General features: G+C 48.8%; 1 protein-coding gene across 5 annotated transcripts in view; it reads left to right on the plus strand.

Annotated features, from left to right (window-relative positions):
- ARHGEF12 (Rho guanine nucleotide exchange factor 12) overlaps window positions 1-22317 on the plus strand; it is a 77138-nt gene that overhangs the window by 2742 nt on the left and 52079 nt on the right. The window contains exon 1 of one of the 5 annotated variants that reach the window (XM_083808182.1): window positions 8004-8021. The exons of the other annotated variants lie outside the window; for them this stretch is intronic. The gene's annotated coding sequence lies outside the window, so the exon portion shown is untranslated. Of the gene's footprint in view, window positions 1-8003; window positions 8022-22317 lie in introns of those variants that run through there. 5 annotated transcript variants of the gene reach the window in all.

A 22317-nucleotide genomic window follows, 5' to 3' on the forward strand; every position in this document is an offset into this window, starting at 1 on the left:
TTTTAATGCCGAGGATTTTTTAATGCTCGCAGGATGGTGGGGACAGGCGTGGGTTCCCATTGTGCCCAGGAAACCTCCGTGTTGCCTCTTTAGGTCCCGCTCTCGGGCTTGGAATGCAAAGCAGGTGCAATATAAATAAACTCCAAGCTCCTGGTGTCACTAGATCCGCACGGCACAAGTCATCTGACGTGTTTAATTCTCTCCTTATTTACCGGTGACCTTCCTTGGTGCGATCGAGTTGGGGACTGCCTTAAAAACAAAACCCAAAACTCAGCTTGCACCTCTGCCAAATGGCATTAGGAATATAATGGGGCAGCAGGGGCCTGCACTTTTCTCCATACGAGCTTTACGGAGTTGCCTTTTGCATATGTAGAGCTGCTTAAGACAGCAAATACTTCCTTTTGTGGCCCGTCAGGTGAAAATGAAATGAAATCCCGCGTGTTTTGATAGCTCTCTGGCGTTCCCGATGTTCAGGTTGCGCTTGCCCTATCCCTCACGTGTCCTCTGTTGATGAGGTCGTGCAGGGCACTGAAGTCTGCAGAAATGAGAAGGAATTTGTAGGCATGGCCGTTTCTGGTGCTGCTCTACAGCCAGGATGATAAATGAGATTTTCATTAATTGGGAACTTTTTTTTTTTTGTCTCATGGTGTTTTCTGCCTTTTCCCAGCAGATTTTAGTGTCTGCCCATCTGGCGCGGGCCCTTCCTGCTCAGCTTCTCCGCTTTTGGAGAAATATGCAAAGGGTGCTGGCAGAAAAAAAGGATTGTCTTATGAAGCAGTACTTAAGGTTTAGGAATACATGAGATTTAGGAATACATACACAAGCAGAGGGTGGCCCAGGATAGCCGTGGTGTCCCGCGTGGCTTCTGGTGCTGGTATGAGAGATGCAGACCCCCAGGCAGTGACATCTACTTCCCCTTCTTTCTTTCAGGATGTTCTTGTACTTTGTCAGCTGCTGCTTTTCATAACGCTGGTGCCCAGCGGACCATATCGCGCAGTTCATCTCCAGTCTTATTGCTCTGCCACTTCGTCTGTAAACATTCACACCCTCTCAATATACTCTTCTCCTAGCTCTCCTGTATTTCCTCGGAGGCCTCCTGGGGTGGCATTTGTCTCGCTTAACGTAGTAAGATTTTGGGGGGGCATCTGCACTTGAGCTGTTGGTCTAGATGCCTTCAGAGTTGAAGGAAAATGGGCACAGCGAGGGGACCTGGAGCAGGCAGGTGAGACCGAGTGCCTCCAGCTCTGGATTTAGGAGGGGGCTGCGCCTGTTAGCCTGCAAATTCACGTATTTTCGTCCTCGAGCTCCTTCCTAATTGCTCTCACCAGGCTGGGTCCTCGTTGCTGGATGCTGTCACAAGCTCCCAGCGTCGCCATTTGGGGAGGGGGACGCTTCCCGAAGTGCCCCCGCTGCCTCGCGGCAGAGCCGTGCGGCCGCCCTGGGCGTTGCTCTCTGCGTGGCAGGCGACACATGGCCGGCCGAGATAAGGCTTTTATTCTTTGCGAGGACGTACCGGGGCCGGGCTGAAACTCAGCCCTTCGCAGGCCCTGCTTGGCCGCTGAAGGATGATCGCAACTGGGCTGTATCCTGTTATGACACTAAAGAAACATTTGTGCGCGATTAATATTTTGTGCCTCGTAGTTAACTGTATTTTTCTTCCTGTAACCGTTCCAAGCGCGCTGCGGGGTGAAGCAACTGCACGGCTCCGGGACTCGGCCGAGGTTTCCCTCTGCTTGCTGGAGCCCTCCGAAAGAAGGGATGCGCTCGCTGCTCGCGGGGAGTCTTTTTGGGAGACTGCTTACCCTTCCTGTGCAGCTCCCATCGGAGGAGCTTTATTTATAACCCTGCTGTAGTTTCTGTTGCTACGATCGGAAAATAGGAGAGGTAGAATTTACACGTAATTATCCTTGAGAGGCTTTTAATTGCTGATTCGCTCCTCGCTTGGTACTAAAATAGGCCCTAATTGTTTCTTATCTGCTGAGATGCACTTTCGCTGTCTTTGGCTGTTTGTAAGTCCCCTGGTAATTGGGACTCCTTTAACCCCGTGGGGGGGAAGAAAGCTGGTTTTCTTCACCAGGGTAAGAGTAAGGACTTCAGAGAAAGTCGCACCTTGCTGTCACTGGGCAGCTAGGTGCTGTTACTCTGTGCTTTCCTAATTAGGAGAGTTTGTAAGATTATTTAGGGAAAGTGGGCTGCGGTGAAACATCCCTTTCTGTTGACTAAAATGCATCATTTTAGGGGTGAGTGTCCCTGCCCATGCAGGTTGCATTTAAATAATCTTTAAGGTCCCTCCCAACCCAAACCATTCTGTGATTCCCTGATAGTAGGCATCGCGGTAAATTTTCTTGTTTTCTCTCTGTTTCACTATGTTTGTAAATCGGTAGCTGACATCATCTGTGCGTAACCTCATTTTTTATTTATTTTTTTACTGAAGCTGTCAGAAGGGGCTGCTGTCTGTGATGTTTACTACTGGCTCGGAGAGAAGCGAACACTACCAGTTGGTGCTGCATAATTTATTAGGGTTTTTACTAGAGACAGAAGTTGAGGTGAGCTTGATTTTCTAGTTTTGAATAGAGCTGTGGGCGTCGTGATTATTTGGGTGGAGGCAGGAATGATATTTCATCTGTTAGCCCAATTGTATAATTCTCCCTGCGCACAACTCCTATTATGGCATTTATTAGTGTTTCAAATGGGTAGATGGGGAACCGGACCGAGGTGCGGGCTATTTCAATTCTAGACTTTGTAAAAATCGTGTCCAGATCCGCAGGAGTCAGGGCGCGATTCGTTTAGCTGCAGCAGTACTTAGCAGAGCTAATTATGGAAAGCCTAGAGGGTATGGGGGATTGCAGGAAAAGCCCGGAGAAAGGGTTTGGTGGCAATCTGAGCTCTTCAGATAGACGTTGCGGCTGTCGTCCTTCTCTGGGCTGCCTCTGCCTCCCCGTTTCTTCCTGGGAAAAACATTTGCAGGTCAGAGTGCTTCAGGCTCGCCGTTTGCTTTGGTGATGTCTGCTGCTGGCCTGTGGAGATGCCTGGTAGGAAACGCGCACCTCGGAGCAGAAGTCACCTAGGGCTGGTGAGCTCGGCGGGTGTTGGTCTGTGCTCTTACAGCAAGCTTTGTAAACCTGCCCTCTGTGCTGCTGGTGAGCGTGGCCCATGCAGGATAAAAGTTTGTTGGTGCTTGGAAGGCCGTGCTCAGTGCTGCTGCCCCGTGTTTACTCTGAGCTGTTATACATCGCATAGTAAAAATAGTGATTTAGGCGTTGAATTTAGGCATTGAATAGTATTCGGCAGCTCATCTCAAGGTGGTGTAGAACACGGATCACACCAGTACCAGTTACTTTATATATAACTATATCCCAAGACCTTTTGGGGTTATTTCCAGAAGCAGGTCTCAGTGAATTTGTGCTCTAAGTACTTCGTGTGAACGCCGTTTGCTGAGCATTTTCAGTGCCTGCTGCTGCTCCGATGCTTTCCCCAGAAGCTTTGGTGTATAACCGCTGGGATTTCTGCCACCAGCTCTTTTTTCCCCCCTAGTTCTGGGTGGCATCGCTTTCCTCTCAGGGGTTACAGCCTCCATCCCCCACCCTGGCCAGCAGCGTGGTTATGCAAAGTGTCTCAAAGAAGTAGTGTTTGCCTTGGTCTGGAGACTGAATTCTCCACTTAAACCTCTAGGTGGTCCTTCTGGGTCACCGGGGAAGTATGTTGGCTCTGCTGCTTGAAAGATAAGCTTAGGTTTTTGCTTTCAGGGCTTTAGCCTCCAGGTTTCTCTCTTCATACCTCTTTCTGCCCCCTGGAAATTGTTGGTGGGAGGCTCAGTGACGCATCCCGTTTGTATTATCCCGGAGTTTGCGGACTGGGTGATCCAAGATGCAGGTAAAAATGCTCCTGGTAGCATTTGGAAGGCTGCACAAATACTCCTCTAAGCACTCTTCCTGCACTCGCTCTAGTCCTAATGTTTTACCTGCTTGGAGAAAACTAGATCTTGCTCTGGTAAGAGATACCAATAGCACTAAGAGAAAATAAACCTGAGTGCGTGCTTTCAGCTAGCTGATCCTGTGTTCTGTTCTACTCTGTGGCCCTGTTCTGGGTAATTACTGGGTGTAAAGAATAGAAATGTTAGTTCATGTCTCAGCTTGATTAAACCAAGGGTCAGGAGCCTGTATGTGGATAACGTCTCAACGTAAGGACAAGGGAAGGAGTAGCAGAGTTACTGGTTGAATGAAAAGGGATAAAAAAAACCTGCAAGAATGTACGAGGGATAAAGGCAGGATACCAAGACGTACGAAATAGGAACAACGCATTTAGAAAAAGGCAGGAAGAAACCAGGTTTACTTTTTTTTTTTTAATTAAAATAAATACATTAAAATGACAGGAAAAAGCAGTGTCCTTATTTTATGTTGAAATGTAAGCATAATTATAAATAGTATAAACAAAACAAACAATGTTCAGGCTGTGACATTCACAAATAGTCTCCTAACCGTCGCTTACGCTTTGTTATTCTTCTGCATCCTTTTCTTGAGTATTTTCAGTATTTTGTCTGTTTGACTTTTAAGACCAATGGGCAGGAACCCTTCCTTGCATAGCTGCACCGTTTAACGAAGTCTGGTAAGTAAGAAATGATGCTGTTTACATTTGTTGGCAAATGCTTAAAAATTATCTGCGGGGCTATTTTAAGCTTTGTTTTGACAACGCTGAAACTTGTGGGGCTCTGCGCTGCCAGTTGGGAAGGTACGTCGTGAAATCGCCCGGGCGCTGGAAAAGCAAATGAATGGTGTCGTTCCCGGGGCCGAATACGTGGACTGGAAAAGACCCGAAGGCGTAGCATGTGAGTTCCTGTGCTCGAAATAATTCGGTTGTAATCCACCTGAATCGTTGTCACGTTGGTTACCCGGCTGCTGTCAAACGTCCTGCTGACGGTAGGCGCTGTCCTAGGAGTGCGCTTAGGTCTCGGTTTTTAACCAGTTCAGAAAAACTGTCGTTTTTGGGCAGCTCTCATCCTAAAAGATGGGCTGAGCTGCGTGAATTGACCAGAAGGGCCTCTCTTGTTGGCTACAGTGAAGTTGCAGCGTTGATGTTAGGAACTTAGGGGAGCATCCCGGGGTATGGGAGGTCTGGGTTGCGTGCAGTTGGCACAAGAAGGAGGGTTTCTGCCGGGGCAAGGCTTGAATCGGTTTGTCTGCTCCTGAGCTCTTGAAATATATATTAGAAGTCTTCAGAAGTGGTGGTGGAAACCTGTCTTTTTGTCCACATACTGTTCCTCCTGGAAACTGTGAGCGGCGGCACAAATAATCCCGTTTACGTGAGAGGCTGCTTTGGCTTTTATTTGTAAACTGCGAGCCTCGGTTTTGTGGTATCGCAGGCAATCATGTTACCAAGAGCTCGGCTGCCTTCCCACCATGAACCAGTAACCTGCCAAGAGCCAGGTGCTCCTTGTGGAGTCCTGAGTGAGCTGCAGTGCCGGAAGAGCGTTGGGAGGCTTCGGTGGGACCTGAATTGACCTGCGCGAGCATTTCCCGGTCTGGAGGAAAAGACCCATCTGAATAAAGCACCAGTCTGATCCAGGAGAGGTACAGGATTCGGAGTCCACCCCTCCCATAAACATACAAGCTCCGACCTGCAAGCCTCCCTGAAGTATCTGATGGCTGCTTGCAAGCCTTTTTACCGTGTTATGATAGTGGCTGTTGGTGCAGCTCGTTGGCAGCACATCAGACGAGGCGGCTCCTCTCGGTGCTGCTGTGGCACGGAGGCACCATCGCCCGCCTCCGATGCGCCCAGCTGCGGGAGGGCATCCTGGTGAGCAGGGAGGGAGATTAAAGCCACCGGGAGAGTGTCGGGAAAAGGGGGAGCAGGAGGGAATCGAAAGAGAGCAGCTATAATGAGCGCGGAGAAAAAGGAAATAGGAAAAAGCTGCAGCGTAAGACATGAGAAAGTCAATAGGAAATGAGTGAGAGGGAGAGAAACGGGAGAGGTGGTGGCAGCGGCCAGATACGAGGGAGGTTTCCTGCCTGCTGCTGCCTCCTGAAGGCACATGCCAGCAGCAAAGGGCCAGGACCTGCTGCGTAAGGCAAAAAAAATGACAAACGGTGCCAGGGGCGCAGCCCTGCTGACTGCTGGGGAGGCCGGGAGGTGTGCTTGGTGCCTGGGTACCCCCCTGTTCCTCCAGGGGGGTACTGCCGTGCCTTCTGAAACTGCTCTGCTCGCAGTGACAGCAGTCCCCCGTGACAGTATTGGAGCCGTGCTGGTGGTAGTTAGTCTCGTTCTTTTGGTACGTGGCTCTCAAAGAGGAAAATAATGTGGTTTTCTGAGCAGCGCAGATAAGATAGCTCTTTCCACCCTCTGAAAAATTATTATGCACCGTCTGAAATGAGGTGATGACTTCAGCCAAAAGTAAGTTGCTGTTCTCAGATCTTAAAAGCGTGTTTTTCCGTGCTGATCCAGAGCATGTAGCCATCTGACCCGCCTTAGGCAGTGTCCTAGCAGCTTTGTGAAAGGCAGTCAGGAGCTGTAAAAGAGAGGAGAGGATGGGTTTGTACGATGTGAACTCCCTAAACGTGAAGGTGAAGGGGAACGACGGCTTGAGAGTGATACCTCTGAGTCAAGGACAGGAGTTCTTAGACAGCTTGGAGATCTCGCAGCGATGAACTGCAGCTCGCAAGTTGGCAATTTGTTCTCGCTGTATGTTGAGAGACACAAAATGATAGGTTGTGGTTTGCCCTGTGTAGTCCCTGTGGTTTCGGCAGCGGAAGTGGTTCGTGTGGGTGCAGATCGGATCTTAGCAAACCGACGAGCTCGATCGTTTTGGCTGGTGGAGGTGGAACGGGGATGCTGCAGAGAAAGCCATCCGCACGCGTGGGGTTTCCCTCGGTTCTGTCAAGGCCGTGCCGAAGTCCGCAGGGTGCTGGTAACGCGGACACCTTTGTCACGGGCTGCTTCTCCGCCCTCGAGATACAGAACCTTCACTGGGAAGGGAAATGCCTCGCGATAGTTTGGGGACGGACACGGGCTTGGGAAGAGGTTTGTTCTGCGTCTGGTCTGGTCGCTGCGGTGGCAGGTGCCGCGGTGTACCGGTGTAATCAGCAGCTGGTAAGTACGAAGCAGCCCTGCAGATAGCCCTGAGAAATCCCAGGTTTTACGCTCCGCAAAGTTCTGTGCAGTACTCAGCCCGCTTGCATTACGGGCGTCACTGTGAGAAGAAAAGCCTGGAATACTTTAGAAAAAAAAAAAGAAAAAGGAAAAAAAAAATAGAGCAGGCATGCTCTTCTGTTCTTCCAGAGTGGAAAGATGGAGGAATGTTGGTGATAGCTTTAAACTCCGGAGTGTTGTTTGCTTTGGATGTTACCCAGTGCAACTTCAGCTGTACGTATTGCATAGCAAACCTTGACCTCCTCTCCCTTTTCCTTTTAGCAGGCTTATTATCAGGGTTTGCACTCGTCAGGGAGGCATTAACGGTGTTTTTTTGGTGTCTGCACCTGTTCACCTGCGCTTCTGCCTCCCCCTCTGTGGCTGGGGTATCGGCACGGCAGGCTCGGGCCAGGAAAACACTTCTTTCCTGGCGGCGTGCAGCGCTCCTGCCTGCTCGCCAGATAAACCAACGCTGCCTGGCGGGCGCCAGGCGGAGGGGAGAGTCGCTGGGTGCCGATCCAGCCTTGTTTTGACGGTCAGGAGCAGCCTTGCTGGAGGAGGCTGGCGCTCGCAGCCCTGCCCCTGGGTCACTCGCAGGCAGAAGCGGATAATTAAGCTGGGAGGGAGCCGAGGGGGAGAGGAAGCAGCCTTGCAACAGGTTTGAGTTTTGGGCTGTCTGCAAGCCTGAATGCTTTTGGCTGGAGTTCAGCCAGATGGAAAGGACCTGCCCCTTTCCCCCCCTCCTGTTTTTTTTTTTTTTTTTTGATCGTCGTGGCTGCTTCAGCGAGGCTGCCTGCTTCCTGCAAGGACAGGAACATCGCGCTGGCTCGGCGTGCTGGAATTCCTGCTCCATCTGCTGCTGCTGGCGGACGGGAAAATGGCTCCTCCGCATCCGTAAGGTGCTCCCGGCACGCTAACGGGTTTCGATCAGGTGGACCAGCGAGTAACTTCAGAAATTTGTGCGAGTTTAACGCACCAAAATGTGCTGCTTCCTCTAGCTTTACTGGGAAGTAGGAATATATTGTCCACTAAATGAGTGTTATGCTAGAGTGTGTGTAGGGATTTGGGGGTTCTCCCTCTGCCTTTCCTTCTCCCTCTCAGTGAAATATTTCTTAAAGCAAAACCGAAATTGGCCCCCAAAATCATATTCAACAGCTAGCTAAAGGGGAAAAAATAAGAAAGAGCATACAAATAATGTTTTAAAAAAAAGGGAGGGGAAAAGATTTGTAATCAGTTGCGAGGCCAGGCACAAAGGGGCTCTGGACACTTCACACAAGGACAGTCCTGCTCCTTGTTTATTTAAATCTGTCTGTGAAATCTCTTCACCTCAAAGCTGTATTCGGATCAGTTTGCTGTGGCAGTAAATTCGAAACACGCCGATCAGCTGTATGGCAATGAGAAGTCTGCTGAAGCATCAGGAACCCAAAATGGAAAGCCTGTTTCCTGTGGGATTTTAAGAAGTGCTTTCTCGGTAGTGCTAACGCTGGGAATGTTCTTGAATCGGCTGCTCGCTCGGAGGATCCGTGAGCGCTGCATCCTCCCTTTGTCTCTGTCACCTCTCCAGCTGGGGCCACGCTGGGTATCGCTGTCAGTCCGCATGGGTCTGGCAGGAATAACCCAGCTGGGGGGCAGCCCTTCGGCACCGGGGAGCACTTGGGCCGTCGCTGCGGCCCCAGGATCTGCGTCTCAGTGGCAGCCAACCCAATTCGGTCGCATGATAACGCGCAGGAAGAAATGCCTGGTAGCAAATGAATTTCATCTTGTAAGGCTGCGCCCCTCCTCTGCTCTCCCCCTCCTCTCTCTCTTTTCCATCACGTGGAGATGTTTGCTTTAGATAAAGCACTTCTGTTGACATCCTAGTGCTTTCCGTGCCGCACCGGTGCTGGTTGCAGATATTCCATTTTGGAACCCTGGGCAGAAATCGCCTTACTGCAGGCGGTTCGAAAATTGATATAAAATGTTATTTTCCTTCCCGAGGCAGTGCGCTGGGCGCTGATGTTCTGCGCGTGGCCCGCGCTTCGTTTTTACGTTCGCTGGTTTCTTGCACGTGTGGGATCCTGAATCACGGCAGCTGCGTGTTACGGTGCTGCACGACATTTCGTTTAATCCAGCGAGGGCGTTTGAGCGTGGGCGGCCGCTGATGGGTAGCGAACGTGTTCAGCTAATAGTGGGAATTGGAGAGGGAGGTCTGTGTATCGGCATTTAGAGCATGCTTTGATCCAGCGCTGAGGGAGCTGCGGTTTCTTGCAAGCGCGGATGACTTTCAGCCGTGGCTGGTAGGACGGACGAGCGTTTTCAGGTTTCTGTAGGTAAGGTGCCCGTGTTCTCTGCTGAAATGGAAGTGCTAATTCCGTACGTTTGATCAAATGCTCTCTGAGAACTAACTGCAGTTGTTGTGTTAAGATTTGCTCGGCTGTAGAGCTGCTCTCCCTCCAGAGGTCGAAGCAGGAAGTCTGCGCGGCGGCAGCAGTGCCCAGCTGGTGAGCAAGGATGAAGGAATTCGGATGAATCACCTCCCAGGCCCCATTAAGGTGTAGTCCTGCCTCGGCGAGGAAACGCACCGCCGTAATTACACCGGTGTAACGAGCTCCGTGAGCGCTCCGGCTTTGGGCTTGGAAAAGAAAACTCTTGTAATTACGATGGTAAAACTTTTGTTGAGATCCCAAACCTTCATTTTCTTCCTGACCCCTTGCGTGGCTCCGGTGGCGCGCTGTAGGCACGATGCTCTGCTCTGCCGGGGAGATGGAGGGCCCTGGAAAAAGCTGCTTATTATGCACTGGCTTCAGGGCAAAGGAGAAATCGTCAATAGGACGGACTCTGAAATAAAATTAGTTCTGGGGGAGCTAGAGCAAACTGGGATTTGGCTCATAGACAACGTCTGGAAATACCGCAAACTCGAAACATCAGTGCTTGTGCTTCCCTTGTCGTGCTGAAGCAGTGGGAGAATGAACGTAGGTTGTAGTGCGTTGAGGAAATGGATCTCTGCGTTTTCAGAGTCTGGGGCTGTGAATACAGGTATTGCTGCCTCGCGTCTTCTTTTTTCCCTCCTTTCAGAATTTGGAAACATGAGGCTACAAATGGGGAATACAGGAGTGAGAAAGCAGTGCTGACTGTCACTTACGGGATTGAAATTGTGGTTCATATCCTGAAATTTTGTTTGTAGTGTCATGTAAAGCTGGGGAGAGATGAAATCTGCAGAGACTTGAGAAGGATCTGCGGAGATCCTGGGAAAGAATGAGTCAAGCTCTTTTTTCTTTTCCTGGTTCTCGGTATGTAGTGAGCAGTTGGTAGAATTTATTAGGCCTCAAAGTATTTATTACTGAAGACTTCCTGCTCTAGAGCATTCCATAACAAGGTATTATCAATGCTAAAACCGTGTTATTGGTCTTGTTTTTTATCTCTTTAGATTATAACACAATTTTAGCAACTATGTTCAGCAGCTTGCTGTGAATGAAGTAGACTTTGTCTCAGAAAATGGAACGTCCCTGTTCTCATTTTTCTCTCTTTTGAAAATGTGAGCTATACAATAACTGCTTGTCTCCCTCTTTGATTTAGTATGCTGCTTTGGCATTGATTCACGTTTGAATTTAGTGACTGGCTTAAATTTTGTATTTTGGAGCTGTTTTCCCCCCCGCTATTGCAAGCTGACTGAAATCAGTTGAACTGACTTCAAAGGCAGGATAAGCAAAAATTTGTTTTTATATGGGCTGTTTCAAAATCTTTAATGGCTTCTAAAATTGCTCATGGTAAAAAAAATAAGGAAGGAAACAGTGTGACCTTTAAATGAAGCTCCATATATCCCATTTTCCTATGCCAGAAGTCAGCCCAGACAATGAGAGATTGAAAGAATTAGGGTTCGTGTTCATAAAGGGTCTTTCGCTTTTCGCTTTTGCAGATAGGTATTTTTTTTATTTGCATCGCAGATTGAACAGACTTTACAGCCGCCTTTTAATCAGTTTCTGTGTTTGAGCCAAAACTTTCTTCCTTTAATTACTATCTGTTGGAAATGGAGTAGCAGTTGTGTGTCACGGCAGAAAATTGTGGGTCCTAAGAGTAATACCTCTTACTACTAAATGCTTACGCTTGACAATAGTGCTTAGAGTTGTGATTTCAGTGTTTTCTTAAAAAAAATATTTTTTAGCACTGCTTTTTGCCGAGGGTTAATGCAGCTGTACGTTAAAAAGAGACAGATGTGGTTCAGTCTTGCAGCGATTGACTCCGTAAAGCAGGTTGCCCGTCTAATCCCGACGTGTGCCGATCGCTGCCGCTGGTCATCAGCTGCAGCCCGGGACGTGGGTTTTGTTCCGAGCAGAGCCGGAGGATTTGTGCACCGATACATTCGTGGGGTCACATCTCAAGTAATAAATTGGGAGCTGTTGTATTTTATCCTCCACGCCTACTTCTGTGCTTTTCCACCCCACTGAGTTTATCCGGTTTTCCAGTACCTAAATCATCCTTGCTTGTATCTTTGTGGATAGTTCTCCTCCGGAGCTTGTCTTACGTGTGATTTCATCCCCTCATTTCCTTTCAGACAGCTTTCAGTTTGAATTTTTCCTGGTGGATGTTACAGTTTCACGTAGTAGGTGGTGAACCTGTGGCCGCTGCTGTGCTTAGAAAGCAGAGGGCACTTGCGAGGGGGTTCTCACCTGGTGTCCAGGATCCTAAAAGCTTTCGGGTACCTTGTGCCAAACTACTCTAAAACCTGGAAATCTGCAGGTCTTTTAGTTTATTTGGCCATTGCTAGCGCTCAGTCTGGCTTTCTGTCCCAATACATCGTATGCACCAAGTGTCTGCGGCTTGTTCTCTGCTCCTTGGAGTGCCACACAAGCATCTCTTACTTGATCTATAAAAAAAAAATAAAATAAATTTACAGATTTAAGGTGGAATGGTTGGTCAGAGTCTGGGTAGTATTTATCCTTCAGCGATTGTCAATCTGCTCTTCTACTGCAGAAATAATTTCCTGTTTCCCTACCTCAGTTTCCTATTTTTCAAACGAAGTTGAAGTAATTTAGGGCATGCTCCTAAGGAGCTGAAATAATGGAAGGTATCTCTATGTGAAGCGGCGTCTTTGTTTGTAAAATTGTTATTTTTACTGATGTAAGCTCTCCCTAAATTGTCTGCTCGGAAAGAGGGCTGAGGGGTCAGCACCCAGCCCACGGGGACAGGTGGGGGAAGGCCGAGATGGGTCTGGAGCAAAGCTCAAGTGTGCACGACTTGAAAATAAGGCAGCAGGCGTGAAAAAGGTGTGGTTTCAGTGCCCAGAGTGACGAGGAAGAAGTGTCGTGGTGTGTGAGGGATAACAGTTCTGACCCTTTTATAACAAAAATAAGAAGTCCAGTGTGCAGCTACTAAATAAAACGGATTTGCACCGAGTAAACATTGGTCTTGCTTTCCACTGCTAAAGTGAAGTTCACTGGCTCTGATCTCTCCGCAGCTTTTTGGTAGGTATTTGCATGCTGAAGAGTGGCCTGCTATTTTTGTGCTTGGAAACACACAGATGTTTCTCAGTTACGTCCAGAAGGTGCGGGCGATCTAGTGGGCTTCGTGCTCTTGCGGTGTCTTGCTGAAATAGGTGAGCTTTCCTGCAGATCTTCTTTGCCTGTGCTCTTAGATTTATTCTCTTAAAAAAAACCCCAACCCTGTGTTAACTAGGCTTTTGCAAGTTCCTGTTTATTTAAGATGAGGGGATATCTTCTGTTGCTTTATATAAAAGATAGGAAAAATCAACATCCTGAGCCCATCGGCTGAAAGGGAGAAGAGGAGGGTCAGCGCTCGTAGCGCACGGCTCCGTACCGTGTTCAGACGCCCTGGTGGGGCAGCTGGACAACCCTGCTGCCCGTCATTTATGATCCCGGGGGCTAAGGAAGTGTAGTATCGAGATTTCTGCACGTTGATGTGATGTGCTATAATCCTAGGGGCTCGTCGAGGCAAAATGCACGTCTGTCTGCCCTGTATCCTGATGGCGTTTGGGCTAAATCCTTTCTCAGGACCAGATCTCTTCATCCTCTCTGAGCTCCTCGTAACCAGTGAGAGGTTTGGCCCCCCGATGCTCAGCCCTCGGGGGTTGAGGCGTTGCGTTTCGCGGTGCGCTCTCCTCCCGTGGTGGCAGCGATGAGATGCGGAGCTCCTGCTGCTGCTGCACGGATGCTGCGTGCAGGGGCGTGGAGCCCGTCCCTCGGGGACCACTTCGCTTCCGCCGTAGGGAGCTCTGGGAGGCCGCTCTTTTCCCATGCCTGGCTCCTCATTGGGGTAAAGGTCCGTGAATTCCGCGTAAATATTTACCATATCCCATCCTAGCCAGCTGAGAGCCGCTAGCGCTGTTATTTAGCGACAAGAAGAGCTTTGCTTATTTGGCTTGCGGGGCGTGCGGTCTGTGCATGGGCGAGAAGCGATGGGTTCCCTACCCAAAGGAGTGCGAGGGAGGGAGCGGGGGGCAAAGCCGTAGTTACTCGACACAGAATGGCACAAAAGAGGGAGGAAACCGCGGGGAAGCTAACCCTGAAATACAAAGGCTTGTAACTTGCAGTGCGATGTTTTAGAAGCACTTAAAAATAATTTTTCTAGCTTAATGTTTTATTGCATTGGCTAAACGAGGCGCATCTGCTAATTCTTTCACTGTCGTGCCTCCGTTCATAGGAGGTGTTTGTTTAAAGTGGTGATATTCCGTTTCCAGTCCAAGCCGTATCTTAGCTGTCTCTAATTTCTTCTAAAAACCTGGTTGTGCCAGACGGTCTTCCTAGCTTTTTTGGTCAAAGATTTATTTATTTTTTTCCAAATTGTTTTCTTCTTATGTCCTGTGGCTGAGAGAGTACAGCGGGAAGGAAATCTGGGAAATCAGAGTAGGAAGCAAGATAGAAGCTTCCATTCCTGAACCTTTCTTGTTTTTACATTGTTTCCTGGCAGCTGCATCGGTTTGGACTTGAAAGGAATGCATTGTGTTGCTTTTTCTCAGAATCCGTAGATAAAATATAAATCAAAATTAATACTGCGAAATTATAAGCTTGTTATGTACCGAAGCCAAAACCTGCAGCCAACAGCTGAGCCTTGCGTCACAGGGCTGTGTGGTTCCGCAGCGATGGTGCTGGATGATAATCCTGGGTAAAAATCAGTTGTTCCCGTGCCCATCCCTGTTGTGAGCGAGTAGAGAACTTTGTCTCAAGCGGCGATGTGTGCCACGTTTGTGGGATTTTGATCCCGGACATAATATGCTACAAAAGATGACGGCTGGTGCTTCAGAAAGCAATGTTCTTCCAGAAATTGGGTATTCCAGGAAAGGAGCAGGCTCTGGGCTGGCTCTGTTCGCTTACACCGGCCTCCTCTGCGCTGGTTTTGCAGTGAGAAGGAAACCTCAGAGCAAGAAGCGAACAAATGTGCTGGGAGGCTCAGGAGTTAGAAGTTCATTCTTGTGATAGTTTTCCAAAAATGTTGCTGCTGTGTCCTGGGCTTAAATCCCTCTTCTGCTCGATACTGGTGGTACGTTGAGATTTCGCTTAGTATCTTCACGGTATTTATGACTTCCTTGCGATTCAGAGAAGGCTGCAGGATCCATTCCTGAAGCTTTTAACACTGTTTCCCGGCACAAATGCGTTTTTTCCCCAAGTGTTTATGGCAGTAAGAGACTTTTTCTGTTCAAGGGGTCTGAACATGTCCCCTCTGAGGTAAAGGCATAGCAGAGCTCTGCGGTGTGCTCATCTCGTATGCCTCCCTTTGCTCGCTGACCCGAGGGGTTGCAAACCAAAGGCTTTGCCTGCAAATCTGAAAAAGCAAGCCCCCTTTGAGTTTGCAGGGATGTAACAAATAATACTCTACGGTGTTATACCTGTTTGTTCTTAAGATTGTAAAGCAGCTTAAGAATCTTAGCCCGGTGGCGTTTTGCTCTTGTATGGCAGGGAAACTGAGGCACACAGCCGTGAAGTGTGGGTTCGTGGAGGGGAGTGGAGCTGGGAACAGGAACCTGGTTCTGCCCATCCGTCCCAGGCTCTGCTTGTTGGAGGGGACAGCAAATGAACGAGCTGCTCTGAGCGGCGATGGAAGGGGAAAATCTGCGTTTCAAGCAAAATGCAATTTACTGAAGTCAGGTGAATCCGCCTGCTCACGGTGTTTCATCAGTGCTTCATTTACCGATGAGCTTTAGGGACGGAAAACAGGGTATCATTCATTTTAAAATGTAAACCAGCTTTCAAAATCTCTGCTCTGATACTCTCTTAATGTCTTAGCAGTGGCTTTTTGTGCACGTGATTCTCGCTCAGGCATGAGTAAAGTGGCTATGAAGCTCTGCCCTGGGATTTGCAACGATTTTCCCCTCACTTCCTTAAGGCTTTGTGATTCCCTGTTTGCTTAAAAAAGGCACTGGCTGTTTTTTTCCGTGCTTTAGGTCAGATACCAGGAGTGTTAAGGAAGAGGTGCTAGCCAGTGAGTAGCTGAGCAGCTGGCTACTCACTGCGGTTTTGCGTTTTTCTTTCCTCCAGTTACCATTTTCTTTTTGAGAGCTGGCGTTTTCTCGTCCGATTCGTGAAATTCCTGGAAAATGAAGAGCTGAGCAAATCTTTCAGACTAAGAACCGACTAAATACAGCTTACGATTCTTTAGAAAATGATAATGCACGCCACAGGGAAGATGGAAGCATGGAAAATACAAGCTCAGGCTGGGAAATTACGGCATGTTTAGAACCGTGGAGCAGATAGGGGTAGGAGCTGATTTCTTTGGCTTCCTGTCTGCTGTGTAATTGTAGCCTTGGTGCAGTTGTGGCTTTGAGGTTATATTTGGTACCGGCACACATTGGACTGGGCAGCACACAAGTTACGGTGAGTGTACTCTGTAATATAAAAAATAAATCCCGAGTGCAGAAGGAAGGAACTCTTTATTAATATATGAAGCGATTTATGCCGATTCATCTTTTTAATAGCCCCCGTGATTTGAGGAAGACGTGGGGCTGAATTAGGGATGGCAATTCAAATCCCCCTCCCCCAGATATTGCAGTCGAATGAGGTGGTTTTACGGCAAAGGCTGAAACAGAAATGGTGCTTTTTCCCCTCTCGTCCTGCTGCATGCGGCGGCTTGGCTGCTCGCTGATGGAGTGCCAGGCATCGCAGCGCCTGGGGCATGGCTGGAGCCCTGGGAAGATTTACATTAATCAAACACAAACAGACAGCGTAGCGTGAAGAAATTTCTTTCCCGCTAGCGGCGCTCACAAACTTAATTAGGTTATTGGGGCAGAAAAAGAAAACAGCCCCTTCACCCCCCGGTCCTTCTTCCCCAGGGCTGGAGCAGCCTCGGAGCCGTACGAGCTCGCTGCCCCCCCTGCTCTGACCTCCCAGTTCCCTTCCCGGGATGACAGAAAGAGGCGTGCTTTCATTCTCCCCCTCTTTCCTGCCCTCCTCTCTCCCAAAACAATACCGGGGCTCTGTTTTCCTGCGGCTGTGTGCCTTACAGGTGCCACGCTGGAGACGGGCGTTTGGAAAACGCCCGCAAACAGACGGCGTTAGGTGGCACGGCGCGACCCCGCGGGAGGCTGCGAGGATCCGAGGAAAAATCTGGCTGCAAGAATCCAAGCCTTTTGCTCACGTGCCTCACGTGATGCGGTTGCTTTGATCAGGGATCTGATTAAAAAAGAAAAACCCGTAATATTTATGCGCGTGAATGCATAGGTACACGGGTAGAACACGTCTAGGGGTACTGCACACACGTACGTGCCTTGCAGGTAGGTGTTGCTCTGTCCTCTGGGAGCTCCGGGAATGCAAAATGGTCAAATCCCGGCTCCCTGCTGGCTGCGCCGCCTGGACGCTGCTCCGCGGAGGAGGTGGGAGAGGAGAGGTGGAGTTTGGTCCCATCCCTCGAGTGGACGGCTGGGCAGATGCCTCCCGGGGAGGCTGGAGAAAAAAAAAATCGGCTTCGCAGGGGTGGCGTGAGCTCCTGGAGGGGCTCGGTCTCGGCGTGCTCCCCCTGGGAATGGGCCTGTGGGATCTCCCTGCTCAGCTGTGTCTGGTGAACCAGGTAATAGCTGAGAGGCTTTGTTCCTTTTCTGCGCTCCGTGAATATGCTGAAAGATCAGAAAATAGCTGCCTTGAATGCAGAGGAGAGGGGAAGAATTTTTCTTTCAGTATCTGTCGGAAAAAGGAGGGTGGGAAGGTTTAGGTTTTTCTCTCGCAGGGCTTTTCTTTTTTTTCCTCTTTCCATTCTTTTTAATGGCTGCTGCGTGAACCTTAGTTACTCTTTTGTGTTTCCATTGTAAAAATGGCCAATTAAATATGATCGTTGGGAAAATCTGCCTCGGCGTCTCAGCTGAAGAACAAAGCTTTTGACAGCTAGGAAAGAAGCCTTGGGTGTAGATGCGGGCAGCGGTACCTTCCTTACAGTTCCCTGTGCTGGATTACGTGCCAGCCCTCGCGCACGCTTAGCAGCGCCTTCTCACCAGCTTCTGCAGGCTCAGTGATGGTGATGCGATAAGCTGATAGCTGATGCATGTTGATATTAAATACCAAGAAACTCAAGAAACCATCTTTGAGGTGTGTTTTTTTTCCCTGAAAACAGCTTTCTCTGAAATTTTCCTTTTTTTCTTGGATTTCGTTGTATAGCGTTTAAAAAAATGAAGCAACCTGCATCGGTGGAGGATCTCCAAAGCGCTGCTCGGGGCAGTGCTGCTGGCGCGGGGTTGAGACAGCGCTCACGCAGCGACGGCCGCCGGAGCCTTCTCGCCGCTAGCCGTAGCTCCTGCTGATGCAGGGCACGGAGATTTGATGTAAAAGGGCTTGGCGTGTGCTAATCACTGCTAGGGCTTCTGTTACATGTAGTGTGTGTACGTTTATATATATATTTATTATATATTTATTATTTTTTTGAGTGGGTGTGCTGTAAGGTGGATAGATGCTCGCTCCCCAGGAAGGCAGTAGCGCGGGTGGCTCGGCCGCCAAGAGGAGACTCGGAAACCCCGAGGGACAAATCCCGAGGGACAACCCGTAGGTATTGCCACTGGGGCTGTCCCCGTGGCGCGGTGCCCGCGGGGAGGAGGCAGCGAGACCTGGTGGCAGGGCAGGGGGTGGGGAAAGAGCTTCCAACCGATCCCGAGACGTCCCACAGCCCGATTATCTCTGCACCGCTGCCACGTCTCGAGGGATTTCGCTGCCATCACCTCCCGACAGCCGGTAGGTTTCCTACGTAGATGATTTTTTTTTCCTTTCCTAAAGCTTTATTTTAAGACAACCAAGAGGCAAACGCTCACACAAACACGTTCGGAGACCTATTAATAGCCGTGTGTTTGACTCATGTTGTTCTCAGGGTCTTGAGCCATTTTACAAGCGGCGTGGCTTCGCTACTGTTTTTTTTTTCTGTTGTTCCTTCCATTTTATAGTAGAAGAAACAGGGCTTGATATTACTGTGAAATCCTAATCCTGTCTGCTGCTCCAGCCCTTTACGGTTGGTCATTTTGCATTTATCCTGGAACTTAGATGAAGGGGAGGCTGAAATGCTGGGAGGAAAGCTGGCCGTGCATGTCGGTGTGAATTTTTTCACTTTTCACGCAGTGTATCCCGAATCAGTCTGATTGCCTTGTGCTTTATGGGTGAGACCTGCGTTTCAGGGGAAGAGGAAGTAATGGGTCTGCGTATCACAGACGTTGCTTTGTTTTTCTTAGGCAATGCAAATAAGATAGCTGTAACTTCAGTGTATAGCTTAGCTAACGTCTTTGCAGCTCAGTTGACATCACGCACTTTCTTTTTTGTAAATTCTGACGAACTGACATATGCTGTTGAGAAGTCGTCCATGGATACTTCTAAAATCAGAGCTCATACTAAGAGAGAAACCCTCTTTGGAAGTGCTGAAGCAGATAAAGTGAAATACTCAATTAGCTGCAAATTCTTAATTTAGTCTCAGGTAGTTTAGACTCGTGATGTCACGCTAATGTTGTTGCCCTTGGTGTTTGCATCTGCCTTAGTAAAACTTCACCAGGGGAATTAGCTGCGTTAGAAGCTGAAAGGCTAAGAGCTAATAATCCACTGTACAGGTTAAGCAACAAAGTGGTAACGATTTCTTGCTCCTCTCTCTGCTACAGCATTTGTTTGTAATATAGTGTGTGTATCCAATTTTTCCTTGGTGTAAATTAGGCCACTGGGAGCACTTTGCCTTTGGGTAGTTTAAGATGTATTAGCCGTAAATTAGTTTATTGCAGCTGGCAAATATTTAGAAGCTTTGCAAAGGTCGTAAGGGTGAGCCTTGCCTGCACATCCTATGCAGGATGGGCGTAGTTTGACCAAAGGTTCGCGACTGGGTGGGAGAAGCAAAGGCAGGGCCGAAACTGCTTCTTGGTTGAGTGTCTGCTCAGCTCTGAGCTGATAAATTCCTCCTCCTGATGAGCCGGCAGGTCTTGGGTCTGGAGTGTTGGCGTTAGGTTTCTGGAGCGGCTGATGCACATTAACCTTTAAAGCAAGCTGCCAAGAGAATCCGAGGTAAATCTAAATTAAGGCAAGGTGCTCTTCTTGGAGCTGCTGTTGGCCGTGCTGACCACATTTGTTATGGGGGTAACATGACATTTTGTGCAGTGGGTCGGGCAAACTATCCTGATTCTTTTTAAATACATAAATGCATCAGTGAGGATGTAGCTGATGTACGTACTGCTGCTAATGTTTCCAAATTACGGTGAAATCTGTATCGAGATCAATCTGCAGCGAGCTGGTGTTGAGTCAGATAGGAGCTCGCAGTGCCAAGGAGCAGGAGGACTTAACCTCGTTGGTTCTTTTCTAAAACAGCTCATGAAAGGCATGTTGGAGGAGAGTAAATATGTCTTAGTGTGATGTTAAATACCCATAAATTTAAAAAAAAAATGGAGACAGATGGTTTGTCTCTGAAAGCTACGGAGGGAGAAAAGCCCGCTCACCTCTTTGAGTCTAGGCTAAAAGCTGGGTTGCAAGGGCTTACCCTGTCCTGCATCCCCTGATATTTATGTCAGGTCTCTTTCAGCAGGAGCAAGGCTTCTAATTCTGAATTTCTGCAGTTACTGGAGAACGGACCCCATTTCTTACCGGTATCTAGAACCCGGGATGCGCGTGGGTCTAACAGGCTGTGGAGGTGCGGCGTTCCCGTGCCAGGCGCTGTGCTCACTTACCAGAAATGTGAACTCTGGGCCAAATATTCAAATGTGGCTCTGAACCTTGTACATATATTTGCAAAACTTAAAGCTGGGTAATTGGAATTAGCGTTACGGTCTTTTTGAAAGCTACGTTTCCAGTTGCATTGCGTGCGCTGTTTTTTCTCCTCCCTTTCTAATTGCTGTCTTTCGCTGTTTTTTAAGACCTGCTTCCACACACCAGCCGTGTTGCTGCTTCCCAACGACCACAGGCGAGGCACGGCATTAATAAGGAGCTCGGCTGGGTGCCTAATGACATGCAAAAAGCGCTGGGGCAGCGTGAGGAGCCATCTCCGAGCCCTTCTGCGTGTGCTGGGTGACAGCAAATCCCATGGCACTCGCTGGCTTCGGGTTCCTATGGTCGGTTTAGGGAAATGAAAAGGTCTGCCGCAGCGCCCCGGTTCCTTTGTGCCTTGCTTTGATTTTCGCGTGCATCTAACTAGAAAGCTTCTCCAGACTCCGTGTAGGAGGAGCGGTTGCAGGGAGGCGGGGAGCGGGGCTGCTTCCATTGAGCCAGCTCTGTATTGCAATTATTGGCAGGCAAAGCAAACACTTCATTTCCCCGTAATTAGCTACAGTTTACGGAGGCAGGTTAATTTGGACCGCCACGCCCTGTCTGCGCAACAATCCCTCTTGCTTTATGTGATTCTTCCAGAGTGGGGAGCAGGCTGTGGGCAAAAGGGGTTTTTTAAGTGATTTTCAGAAAAGAAAATTGGGGAAAAAATCAGAGCACCCATGTTCTGCGCTATTTTTCCCTCCTCAAAGAGCTGAAGCTCAGGTTGCTAAGATGATATCAAAATGGGGAGAAAAGGGCGATTTTGGAGCTCCTGTTATATTGTCACGCTGTGTTTATCTCAGCTGCTTTTCCTTATTTCAGCTGCTTTTCCTTCCTTCAGGGAAGCTTGAGCTCTCTGTGCCTGGGAATATTTGTCTATAGCCTACTTAAAAATAAATAAGCAAGAAAAGTGGGTCATAACTTCTGAAATCACAAGGCTTGACCTTTCTACTGTACGTGGTCAATGCTGCTACATGCGTAATGCAAGAAAAACTTGCAGCAAATGAATGAAGAAATCGGGGGCATTTCTTCTTTGCAGAGCACTGGATTTTTGTTTAATTTTTTATGACATTTTCTGAAGGTCTTTTAGAAGATATTGGGCTTTTTTAAAAAAGGTTTTCGTAATGTTTAATTCATTTATTTATTTATTTCCATTTCAAAGATGTGAATCTTGCTTTCCCAGCGGTGGAAACTGACTGAATTAGGAACTCGTAGCCAGCCAGATTGGGAAACCAGCAGAAAATCACCCATGATTTGGCCACCTCTGTTCATCAGTTTCTGAGCCGTGTTTCGAGGGCAAACCTCATCCCCACTGCTTGAATCTTGCTTCTAAGCTGCACCCGAAGGCAGCACGGGGGACACACGAGCCACTCGGTTTATTTATGCTCTCTTCCACTGCCCCCCTCCCCAGCTCCGGTTTGTTTGTCTGCTCCTACCCAGTCGTAGAGGCAGGAAACAATAGGTGGCCTTGTTGGAAGGCTGGAGCTTCGGGCCCCGAGATGGAAAGCTGATGCTTCCAAGCCTTGGAAGTCGGTCAGGAGCAGCAGAACAGTGCCGGCTGCTGAAAATGTCTCTGTCCCCTCCCCTTTGTAGAGTTTCTGAGGGGACTGAGAGTTCTCGCAGGGTCCTGGCTTGAGCAGCAGAGCAGCACAAAGGCCACATTGAGAATAGCTGCTGGGGAAGCCCTCCTTCCTTGCCGGCCCCATAAATGCAGTTCTTTCTCCATGAAAAGCCCTGACATCAGCTCTTGGAAAAATCCAAGTGCTTGTGTCATGGAAAATAGCTGAGGCACTTGCTTGGGCTGGGACTGAATGACCGGACTGTGGATGAAACTCCTCTGGAGATGCTTTTCTTCTGCCCCTTCCAAACGCTCCTGTTCATAGAGAAAGAGAAACCCTTCCCTTCTGGAAGTGGGACAGCAAAAGGGTGCGTAGGAAAGAACTACCATGGGCTACAGGAGACTTGGAGGGCACTGCTTGCCTTTTTTATTTATCTATTTAACATACACGACTGGAAGCTCCTT

Source organism: Anser anser, assembly GCF_964211835.1.
Source record: "Anser anser genome assembly, chromosome: 22".
Taxonomy (NCBI): domain Eukaryota; kingdom Metazoa; phylum Chordata; class Aves; order Anseriformes; family Anatidae; genus Anser; species Anser anser.